Source organism: Hibiscus syriacus, unplaced genomic scaffold, assembly GCF_006381635.1.
Source record: "Hibiscus syriacus cultivar Baekdansim isolate YM2019G1 unplaced genomic scaffold, ASM638163v2 tig00111330_pilon, whole genome shotgun sequence".
NCBI classification, from domain to species: Eukaryota; Viridiplantae; Streptophyta; class Magnoliopsida; order Malvales; family Malvaceae; genus Hibiscus; species Hibiscus syriacus.
In genome coordinates this window covers 7,734,996-7,746,346 of record NW_024063059.1, presented here as the reverse complement: position 1 = coordinate 7,746,346, position 11,351 = coordinate 7,734,996, and the positions used below count along the sequence as shown (strand labels likewise).

The 11,351-nt window shown below is 35.2% G+C and overlaps 1 long non-coding RNA gene across 1 annotated transcript; it reads right to left on the bottom strand.

The window, feature by feature from the left end:
* Window positions 1–6,160: 6,160 nt before the first annotated feature.
* On the bottom strand, window positions 6,161–7,208 carry LOC120158664. Its single transcript, XR_005519263.1, has 2 exons — window positions 6,909–7,208; window positions 6,161–6,763 (listed from the first exon to the last, which is right to left on the bottom strand). It is a non-coding gene; the product is annotated as an uncharacterized LOC120158664 (long non-coding RNA).
* Window positions 7,209–11,351: the final 4,143 nt, after the last annotated feature.

Here is an 11,351-nt window from a genome sequence, read left to right as displayed (position 1 = left end):
ACACATTCACAACTTGTTCATACCATTTATGAGTCATTAGAATGCATCTAACTAGTGGGTATTGAGTTCATGAAGCATGAATGAACACCCACGGTAAATCTTGGTTGACGGTGTTAATCAACATATTTATTAGCATATCATGACCCTTACTACCAAAAATAAGACTTAAATAGCACTTGGGAACCTCAGTGGGGCTTTTTATAGATTTGAGAAGACATTTTCGTGCCCAAGTAGGGCATTTTTGGGCTTGAGTATCAGTATTTTAAGAATAGTATTGATATTGTTCTTTTGATAGCCTAAAAAAGGAGTTTTTAGATTGAGGGTATCAATACTCATTCATCAAGTATCGATACCATTAGCCAAGTATCAATACCAAGTTCGGGTCATAAATTCTAGAACTTCTTTTTTGTTTCGGTACTCTAGGGTATCGATAGCCCCCAGTAGGGGTATCAATAGTGAGTCATTTTTCAAAACATGGAAGCAAAATTTGGTATCAATAATGAGGATAGTATCAATACCTCAGGTCAAAAGTATCGATACACTAACTAAGGGTATCGATACTACCCATTCTTCACAGTTTCCAATAGTCGTTTAGTATCGATACCCAAGGGAGAGTATTGATACTTAGGGGTCTGTACCAATACTAAGGGGCTTAGTATCAGTACCATCATACATTTTCTGGTAAGAAACCTAAAGGATTAAACAGTTAGAATCGAGGGACCCAATAACGCCATAAGACCACCGAATAAAACTACAAGTGAGAACTGTGATAAATAAAGTTATAGCTAGAAACAATATCAGCTAGTATGACATAAAACTGGCCTTTGTTTGCTTTCAAGAAAAAAATTAGGAAACCCAAGTTATTCTAGCAGTACGATGATTGTCTTATTGTATGAATATCTGATATATCTAAACAAGTGAGTGAGGAACTTCTATGGATAACTAGGGTGCAAGCAATAAACACTCACGAGGAGTGGGTTAGCTAGTTGTTGTTTGTAACACCCCAATTTAGGGGCTAAATTATTAGTTTATGAAACTGGTAGTCAGTTTTAGAAAGTATGTGAATTTGAGGACTAAACCCATAATTTACTCATTTTAAGTGAAAATTTTAAACCCTTTTTCCCAATCAGTCTGGTTTCCCCCCCAAAATTAACCCCAAATCCATCTCCCCTCTGACCCTCCATTGCCACTATATTTCATCGTCGTTCGGCCACCGTTCGACGCTTTGACGCCACCTATAGACTCACTGTCGAACGGTGATCAAAACCTGACCCCTAGCCTATTTTGATTCGACGCCATTCACTGTAAATCACGTTGGGAAAGTCTATCGAAAACCCCCCGACCGCCGCTCATTTTTGACGTTTTTGGCCACCATCGGCGTTATCTCGCCTCACCGCCTGCACCATTGGGTTCACCGTTTTCGTACGCTCCAAACCCAACTAGTGGGTTATCAGATCGTTGCCATTTCTTCACCAATCATCGTTAGGTAAGTCCGGTTCTATTTTTGGTTATTTGGTTGGGTTGATTTCATTTTTAAGTGAAATTGATTATTGCAATCGATGTTTGATGAGCTAGGGAGTAATCTGCCGCCGTCAAACCATCTTCTCGTCGGCTTAAGCGCCCTCATACATCGTCGGGTGCGCGTGGGGCTTGTTCACGCTCTAAGGAAGTCTCTAGAACCGGTCCAGTCGGTCTGGACCGGCTCGAACCGGTCAACCCAATTTGAAATGAACCGAGTCAACTCGTTTGCCCGACCCGAACTATTAACCCGACCTGAACCGTTGACTTTGACCCAACCCATTGACTTTGGTCAGAGTTGACCAGTCAAACCGTTTACTTTGGCCGGTCTGACTGTTGACCGTTGACTTTGACTGAAAAAATCAAAATTTTAGAAAAGCCCTATCTTATGTTTTTAGACACCCTGAGTCTAATTTCGAAGTCCATTTTTTCCAAATTCGCATTCGATAAGCCGTTTTTCAAGGTTTTATCTTCGGATTCAATATAGTTTCTAAATTAAGTTCAGTTTCTAACGTAAATTCAGTTGCTTTGTATCCGAGGAATTATTGGACGTTGAATTCAAGTTCGAGAGTGATCGAATGAAATTTAAATGGTCGATCGATATGGCACAAAAATCGAGGTAATATATTACTACATATTTCATGCTTTATGGAACATGTTAGTATTGATTCCTGGATGGATAAGTATAATTTGTCACATGTATGTGGTGATTATTTCCTAAACATGATCCGAATACTATAAAATATAAGTAACCAAATAGGACTTATATGGCTCGCTTAAGAAAGTGGAAAATTAATCGGAAATAATAATAAGCTCGATGATTCAATAGTGAATAAATTGACTTCAAGATCCATAAATTTTGATTAATTTCTTTTAAGGTTAAATACCGGGAATATTTGGATAATACGTTACTTAAAATGGCCCTAAGGTGTAAAATTATGAAAATGCCCTTGTACTGAAAAAGGACCAAGATTTTCCCTAGTGGTGAAATTAACCTCCAGTGAGCAAATGAGCAAAGTACTTTGAACTTTAATGGAACTGAAATACTTTCAAGCCTAAGTTACCCGAAGTAATGCCACTGACAGAATTTAATGAAATTATGATAATACCCTTAAAGAGTAAAAAGAAATATGTATGACTATGATAATGGGGACGACCTGAGAGCTCATATCTTGATTCACTTGAACCTTGGAATCATCGATTTCAATTCCGGATCTATATTGGATTTATAGAAATGCCCCTAAAGTATTTCCAAGACTTGGAATGACTAATGCCCTCAAGCTTCAAAATGAATATATCAACCTCAAATACCTATATGACTATATTATTTGATCAAGTTAAACGAAATGGAAGTACTGTATGTATTCGAATTTACGGAAACGACCGAATTACTCAGGAAAATCCTAAGCGACCAAGGTAGATTTGAATACTGATTGAATTAAATACCTCGATGACCTTGAATTAAATACGAGTTAAGAATGTTACATTTAAATGATGTTTTACAAAGGTTTTAAAGAAAAGTTTTAGGGTTAGCCACTATAGTAGTCCCGTGTGACATTCTAATCGGTCGACCTCGAGTCGTATCGGATTAGGGTGTTACAAAAGATATTGCGGAGCTATGTTTTGTTTTACTTAACGGGTCTTGCGATATGAGCCTTGTAAATAAGACTGTTCTGGTTTTGATCCTTAAAGTTGACGACCCAGAGAGAATGATGCATCTTCGACCTATTAGTGTTTGTAAAATTGTGTACAAGATTGTAGCAAAGGTATTGGTACATTGGATGAAGTCGCACATGAAATTATGCATTAGCAAGAATCAGGCCTCTTTCATTCCAAGTCGTCATATTTCAAATAATATTTTGGTGGCTCATGAATTGCTATATTACTTGAACTCGTCAAAAAATGGGCCTAACATAGATGATGCTTTGAAGCTCGATATAGAGAAGGCATATGATAAGGTGCAATTGCCCTTTTTACGTGTAGTGATGCTTAAACTAGGCTTTTCTTCCTCATAGGTTAAGCACATTATGAGGTGCGTCAAATCCGTGATATTTATGATGAGAGTTAATGGCTCCTTAACTGAGGAATTTCATCCCACTCAAGGGCTTCGCCAAGGAGATCATCTATCTCCCCTTCTGTTCCTTTTTTACACCCATGGACTTTTGACACTACTACTAGCTAAGAAAAATAGTGGTTATCTTAAAGGTATTTGGGCTAGCCAATCTGAGCCTCATATTAGTCATTTGTTATTTGCATATGTCAGTTTGATTTTCCTAAAAAATCCCACCTTTAAGGCCAAATGTATTGTAGATTGTCTTCACACTTATGAAAGTCCATTGGGATAGAAGGTTAATCTTGATAAATATATTCTTTATTTTAGCCCCCAAATATGCATTAGGCATCAACAAAAAATTTCTTCCATCCTTAAAGTTATTGAAGTTGATGATCTTGTTCATTACCTAGGTATACCTCTCATTGTTGGTATGAACAAGACGAATGCTTTCGGCTTTCTACAAGAAAAAGTAGTCATGAGAATACTTGGATGAACCAAAAATGCCCTATCCTTTAGAGGTCGAGAGGTCTTCCTTAAGTTCGTAGCAGAAACTCTTCCACAATATGTTAGGTTATGATATTTACTCTCGGTCTATCTTGTACAGGAGATGCTTGGAAGACCATGTGTAGACCTAAAAGGGTCAAGGGTTGGGCTTCCGTGATATGAGGGGCTTCAACCTGGCGCTTCTAGTTAAACAAGTGTGACGACTCATTAAAGAACCATATTGATTATATTCTAGGGTATACCGCACTAAAACTTTTTAAAAATGATGACATAATCCATGAAAAACTTTGAGATAGCGGTCCCTTTTCTTGGAAAAGAAGACATCACGCCTTAATGGTTATGTCAGAGGGCCTATTTTGAAGAGTCGAGGTCAATAGCTCTACTCGATTTCATAAGGACGATTAGGGTAATTCTTCAAAGATTAACCTAAGTGGTATTTATATGGATAATGAGCATTGGCATGTTTGGTGCTATGATTTTATGCTGCCAGGAGTGGCTAGATAGAATGAGGTGTTGATTAGTCAAGTCTTCCTCCCAGCTAATGCAGATTGGATTTTGTGTGTCATATTACACCTATTTTTACTAACTCGATAGTTTGGGGTCCTCATGATACAAGTATATACTCGATTTGTTTGGGCTATTCTTGGTTTCAACGATCTTCTCATGTGTCGATAACCACCTTTAAAAATTGAAAGATTTTCTCCAAACTGTCGGTGCTCTCTAAGATTAGGATTTTCGCTTGGAGACTTGCCCATGATACATTACTGATTCGAAATAGATTGTGATCTATAGGCCTTTCGAATGATTGATTCCCATGTGTCTAACTAAGGTTGAAACTATGATTTATATGGTTCGTTCTTATCCACGAGCATAGGAGATCTTACGCTTTGCTAGCTTTCCAATTAGGGTAATTGTCAGTACTGTTACCACCACTCTCCAGTGGTTGAAAAAGTGTCTTTTGGTTTTTGTCCTGGAAAACTTTAGAAGCACTACAACAAAATGGGTTTATAGCGGTATTTTTAAAACAAACGCAACTAAAGACTCGCACTTTAGTAGGTTTCTATAAAAACACCGTTAAAGACTGTACTTTAGTAGCGTTTTTATACAAACTCCGCTAAAGATTGTACTTCAGCGGCGCCTCTATAGAATCATACTTTAGTGGCGTTTTTATACAAACGTCTCTATAGAATCGTACTTTAGTGGCGTTTTTATACAAACGCCACTAAAGACTTGTACTTTAGTGATATTTTTATACAAGCGCCGCTAAAGACTCATACTTTAATGACATTTTTATACAAACGCCACTATAGACTCGTGCTTTAAATCCCGATCCCTTTTAACCTTTTTCATTTTTCCCATTTCACCTATTTGTAATGTCCCGCCAGAAGTTAAACATAAACCCCTAATTGAAGCATCTCTATCTAGAAATTGAAACCCAATATTTGCAACATTTGTTATTATGCTTTACCCTCACTCTCGCGACCGTTTTGATCTTGCGGCTGTTTTGATCTTCAGAAACAAGATACCAAAAATGGTGAGGCTTGTACCTCCTGGTACTACGGCGGTTTCGATCGATGTTTACCACATGGCTCACACTAAACATGACGAGAAAACCGATTACATGAACCTCCCTTACTCTATTTCTTATGAAGAACTCCACTGTGAAGGTCTCAGTTTTCTCTTCTTTCTTCATTTTGTGTGTATGGTTTTTCTTTGTTGACTGCAACTATATCTTTAGACCATGGATGCGGTTCTTTTTTGCTCTTTAAAGAAAGAAAGAGAAACTTAGTTGGTCGTTTCTTGATCTACAGGCATATGTGGATTTTTACGGTTTAACATTATGACTAGAGATTGTGAAGTCACTTGAAAGGAGGGTATACAGATTTAGCTATCTCTTATAAGGCCAGACATTGCATTCATGGTTGTATTTGTAATCACCATTTTCAACCTGTATTTATAATAATAATAATAATAATAATAATAATAATAATTATTATTATTATATTAATTAATATTTATTATTATTATTATTACAATTATTATTATTATTATTTATTATAAATAAACAAAATCCAAGCCAAAAAAAGAAAGAAAGTAAACTAATTAAATTATAAATGTCCATTACAAATCAAGGAGGCCCAATAATGGCCCACGTATGAAAGGGAAGTGAGCTAGGGTTTCATTCTTTTCCCTCAGTGTCGCACTATCGGTTTCATTATTTTCCCTCAGTGTCGCACTATCTCCATCGTCAGGTTAGAGAGCAATCAAATGGATTTACACATTTTTAGGGTTTTCCAAGACCCTAGTGAAACACTCCAGCCGTCGCGTTACCAACCATTTGATCTGATCAGATCCAACGACCCAAATTTGATGATGAATATGGTTTCATCCTTAAACCTTGTTTAACCCACCGTTGCCTCCACGCCCCCGTCGATCTTTATGGTCATGATATGCATGCGCCAGGCTCAAGCTCCCACCCATGACTCCTTAACTCCCGAGGACTGCTACAGTCACCGGTCACCACAGAAACAAATGAAAGAAGCCTCGAGGTAAAAGTTTTTACCTGTTCCTTGCTCACATCACCTCCACCAGTAAAACATGTCCCCTGGCGTTGTCCCCTCCTCGGTCAGAGCACCGAAAGCCAAAAGAAGCCAAAAACCAAATGCAAAATATTATAGATTCTTTTCCCTTAACATGCAACCAAAAATGATAAAAGAATGGGGCTTTTTAGTATAAAAGGGTTTCAAATAAAAAAGCGGAGCCAGCTAACAATGACAACCACAAGAGAGAAAAAATATAAATGAGAAAGACGAAGGTGAAAAAAGAAGCTTACCGTCCCTAGTCTCACTGACAAGTCCAGCGTCACCGAAAGGTGGTGTTTTTCTAAGGTAAATCCTTAGATCTAGGGTATTTCGTGAGTTTTTTTGGCTTAAAAGGGTTTGGATCTAGGTTTAGGAGGGGGAGTAGTTTCTTTTCAGGTTTCAATTTGATTGACAGCCACCGTAGTTGGCCATCAGTAACGTTGGTTCATGGTGGCCGGAGGCTTTGTGCCTCCTTCGGCAAGGAGCATATAGGAGAGAGTTTGAGAGAACTTCTGTTTCTCTTTTTAACTAGAAAAAGAGGGAACGACAAAATAAAGAAGGATGGCCATTTTCGGTCGATTTTTAGTGTTTTATACCCTGATCCATACGACACTCTTTTATGTAGTATAAAACCATGTGTTTAGCGCTTGGTTTAATCATCCATTGAGGGTCTCATGTTTTGTAACCTTATGATTTGGTCACTGAATGAATGTTTGGCTTATTTTAAATTTAAATTGCACGTTTTATTCCGTTTACATTCCGATCACTATTCATGCTTTGTTATATTTTTTTGTCAAATATTTAATTTGATCCTTTAAATTTTATGTTTAACATGTTTCAGTCATCAACTAGTTATATCTTTGAAAATATAATATCCATGCTTTAGACCCCCATAGGTTTACTATATGTTCGTTTTGGTCATTGTTCAAGCCTAGTTTTTACATGAAATAAAAATGAACTATTTATTAATAGGTCCCTAAGTTCTAATTTAGTTCTGATTTAATCTATTAATTCTACCTACCTTGTACCTATGTGTGTGTTAATTGGTTAAGTATTATCATGACAGTGTTCTCTAATATTTTACTAAAATGGTAAAATATCCTTAGATTAATAATAATGATTACTAATTTTCATATATACTCGTGTCCATTTTCAAGAATGAATTTCGTAGAATGGCCGTGAAATACCAGCCTATCGAGGTAGCACGATTTAATATGATGTTCAAATGAAAACGAACTTCAAAATAATTGAGTATGCCTTAAATAAAAGTGAATAAATAATTGCTTTATTTTAGTAACAATCATGTGTATATTTTTAGTATTTTGTTCAATTTAATTTTTATTTTATATTTGAATCATGCTTAATGTGAGATCCTAAATAAATAATAAGGGAATATTCTTGTATGGGGAAGAGGTAGATGGGAGAGACTTCCATTGAAGGATGTGCAAATCTCGTGATCTCTTCTCAAAATAGGAAATATTTCTTATAGTTCAAAATGAATTAATTAATGAGTAATAAAATAAGTCGTGAGATAATTTTTTATTTTAGTATTTATTTTAATTCCCATTACCATGACAAAGTACGAGCGATTAGGTACCAATTTTACACCCTGTGGGGGTGCTTACCCTTCCCCATATCTAATCGACTTTTGATCCCTAAAAGAGAATTTATGGTAAACATAGATAAATTATTTTCAATTTTTTTATTATTTATTTGTTTAAATTATTTTTAGACCTTTTTAGGTACTCGACATACCAAACCCAAAGGTTGATGGAGACTCCAATTTAAAATTTATTCAACTTTCAAAATATATGAATTTTTATACTTTAAATTTAAAATCATTTTTGTTTAAAAAAAAATTATGGCAACTTGGCGAATTTGCTGAGGATAAACGAGAGTCAGGCCAATAATCGCTTATATAACATCATGGTAGTGGATATTAGAGAGCTTAAATCAAAAGTTATCTTGTGATTGATTTTATTAATTGTTGATTAATTCTTTTCAAACTGTTTATAATAGTTGTACTAATCTTTGAATTTTCTGTTTTCAGATTTGTCGAATATTTTCAAAGGTGCTTATTTAGTGTTGGGAATCTTGTTTGAAAAAAGGTTGGCATGCCCTTCCTCACACACTACACGTGCATCACATGACATAAGCTCTATACTCGAGCTTCGTCCCAATTAAGTAGGGGTGAATGCTATGCTTTTGTGGTGAATTTATTCCCCTCATGAGCTATAGCCACTAGCCTTAGAGATCAAGGGTTAGGATCAAGGGTTTGCCAGCCCAACGGGCACCAACATCAAGGACAATTCGAGTTTCCTTTCCTTTAGAGTCAAAACCATGCATATAGTAATCCATAGACTGGTCTGTAATACCCCATATATCAGGTTAGTGACAATAGTGAAAGTATTTAAAATTTTGGTGGGTTAAAGTGAGTTGATTAAAAAGTATAGGGAATGATTTAGGAAATTGTGTTTAAGACTAATTAGCAAGAATAGAAGGACATTATGGTCCTTTGGAGGGAAATGAATTTAATATTCATTATTATTAAGGATATTTAATAAGGGAAATAAGGGAAGAAAGGGGATAAGTCAAAGTGGTTCTCTTCTTCTTATTCTTCCTCGTAGTCTCATGCCCTCCATAACCAAGGTAAGGATTCTTCAATGTTTGTTTTTCTTTCCGTTTTTGGGTTGGTTTTGAAACCTTAAATGTTATAGAGGTTAAAGGAACGTTCAAGGAGGATCAAAACTAAAAGATGAAGAATTTATTTGAGATTTAAGGAAATGAGTTTTTGAGTGATATGATGAAATATGAGTTTTTATTCAGGTTTACAAGTAAATTTGATTTGTCAAAGAAGTAAATGAGAGATTAGAAGCTTAGGATGTGATTAAAAACATGTATAAAAAATAGTGTGATTCTTGGTTTGGAGTGTTCTTTAGGGATTTTTGATGTTATAGGAAGATAAATGAAGGAAAGTTAGTTGGGTTTAGTGATGATCAATTTAAGGTTATGTTTGGTGATAAAATTAAGATTTTTAGATGAAAATGTGGTAAAAATCGAAGTGAAATAGGTAAAATATGGGTTATGGTATATGTACTGGAAGAACAATACCAATAATATAGGTTTAAATTTGAGGAAATAATATGAACAATATCGATACTGATGCAATTAGTATCGATACTGTTATGGGTATCGATACTAGGAGGAAGGTATCGATACTATGGATTCAGAATGCAAAAAATGGTATCAATACTGAAGGGAGTATAGGTAGAAGTATCGATACCATAGTAGGGGTACCGATACTATTGAGCCTAGAATTTTTAGATAGGATGAATTTTATTAGAAATTGAAAATAATATTACTTTTGAGTACTGTTAATAGTGTAAATGTTAGAAAGTATACTAACATTTGTATGGTATGTGTAAATAATGGATGCTTGTGTAGATCGTAACCAAGCTCTAGAGTCAAGCAAGAAAAATGGCAAGGATAAAGTTGTCGAATAGTCGGACATCATTACAGCATACTAGTCAGGCATATCAGGTGAGTGCATTTATTATGAACTTATATGTTATGATAGTCATAGATGCATTTTGTTTAATGTATAAGTGTGCATCCCACGAAATTCATAATAAGTTTATGAACGACCATATCGAAACTAAGTATGTAACCCACATAATTCATAATAAGTTTATGAACGACTGCATCGGCACTAAGTGTGCAACTGACGAAATTCATAATAAGTTTATGAACGACCGTATTGGCACTAAGTGTGCAACTAACAGAATTCATAATAAGTTTATGAACGACGGTATCGACACTAAGTGTGCAACCCATGGAATTCATAATAAGTTTATGAACGACCGTATCGGTACAAAGTGTGCAACCCATAGAATTCATAATAAGTTTATGAATGACTATATCGACACTAAGTGTGTAACCCATAGAATTCTTAATAAGTTTATGAATTACCGTATTGGCACTACGTGTGCACACCAAAGAACTTATAACGATTTGAAAATAATAAATTCGTTATTTGATAGTTATGATATATTAATGTATTGATTTAACCTTATTAGTGTTATTGCCTCACTAAGTAAATACTTAACGTGTGTTTATTTCATGCATAGGTTTTAGCGAGCAGAGTAAGGAGTGCATCTGACATTATCATTCAAGGGTCACCTCATCAGTAATTGTACGACAACTATGTCTACTTTTGATGTTGTTAGTTGACATGTAATAGATTTAGTATAACGCTCTGAAAAGTATTTTAACTTATAATGATGAAAAAATTTAAAGATGTTTGAACCTTTAAGATATGTTTACATATTATAAGTAAATGAATGTTTTAGTTTATTAAATTAAAATGTTTTATGATTGGAAACATAATTTTTATTGGTTCTTCAAAAGTGGAAAGTTTTAAAAGTGATGTGACATCCATGACTCGTGTACGAAGATGTATACAGGAATTGGGTGTTACATTTATTAGTATCAGAGCTACAGTTTATCCAGTTCTCGGTCGAAATCGTGTGTATTTTACTGTAAAAAAGGTTTACATACCACTAAGATGTCAATGTTACTAATTGGGTGTAGTATGAATATGATTGATGTCACTCCTTACTAACTTAAGTATTATCCTTATGTATGTTCTATTAGATTTTGGATTCTAAGAATTCGTGAAGAGCGACTGGTTAAGA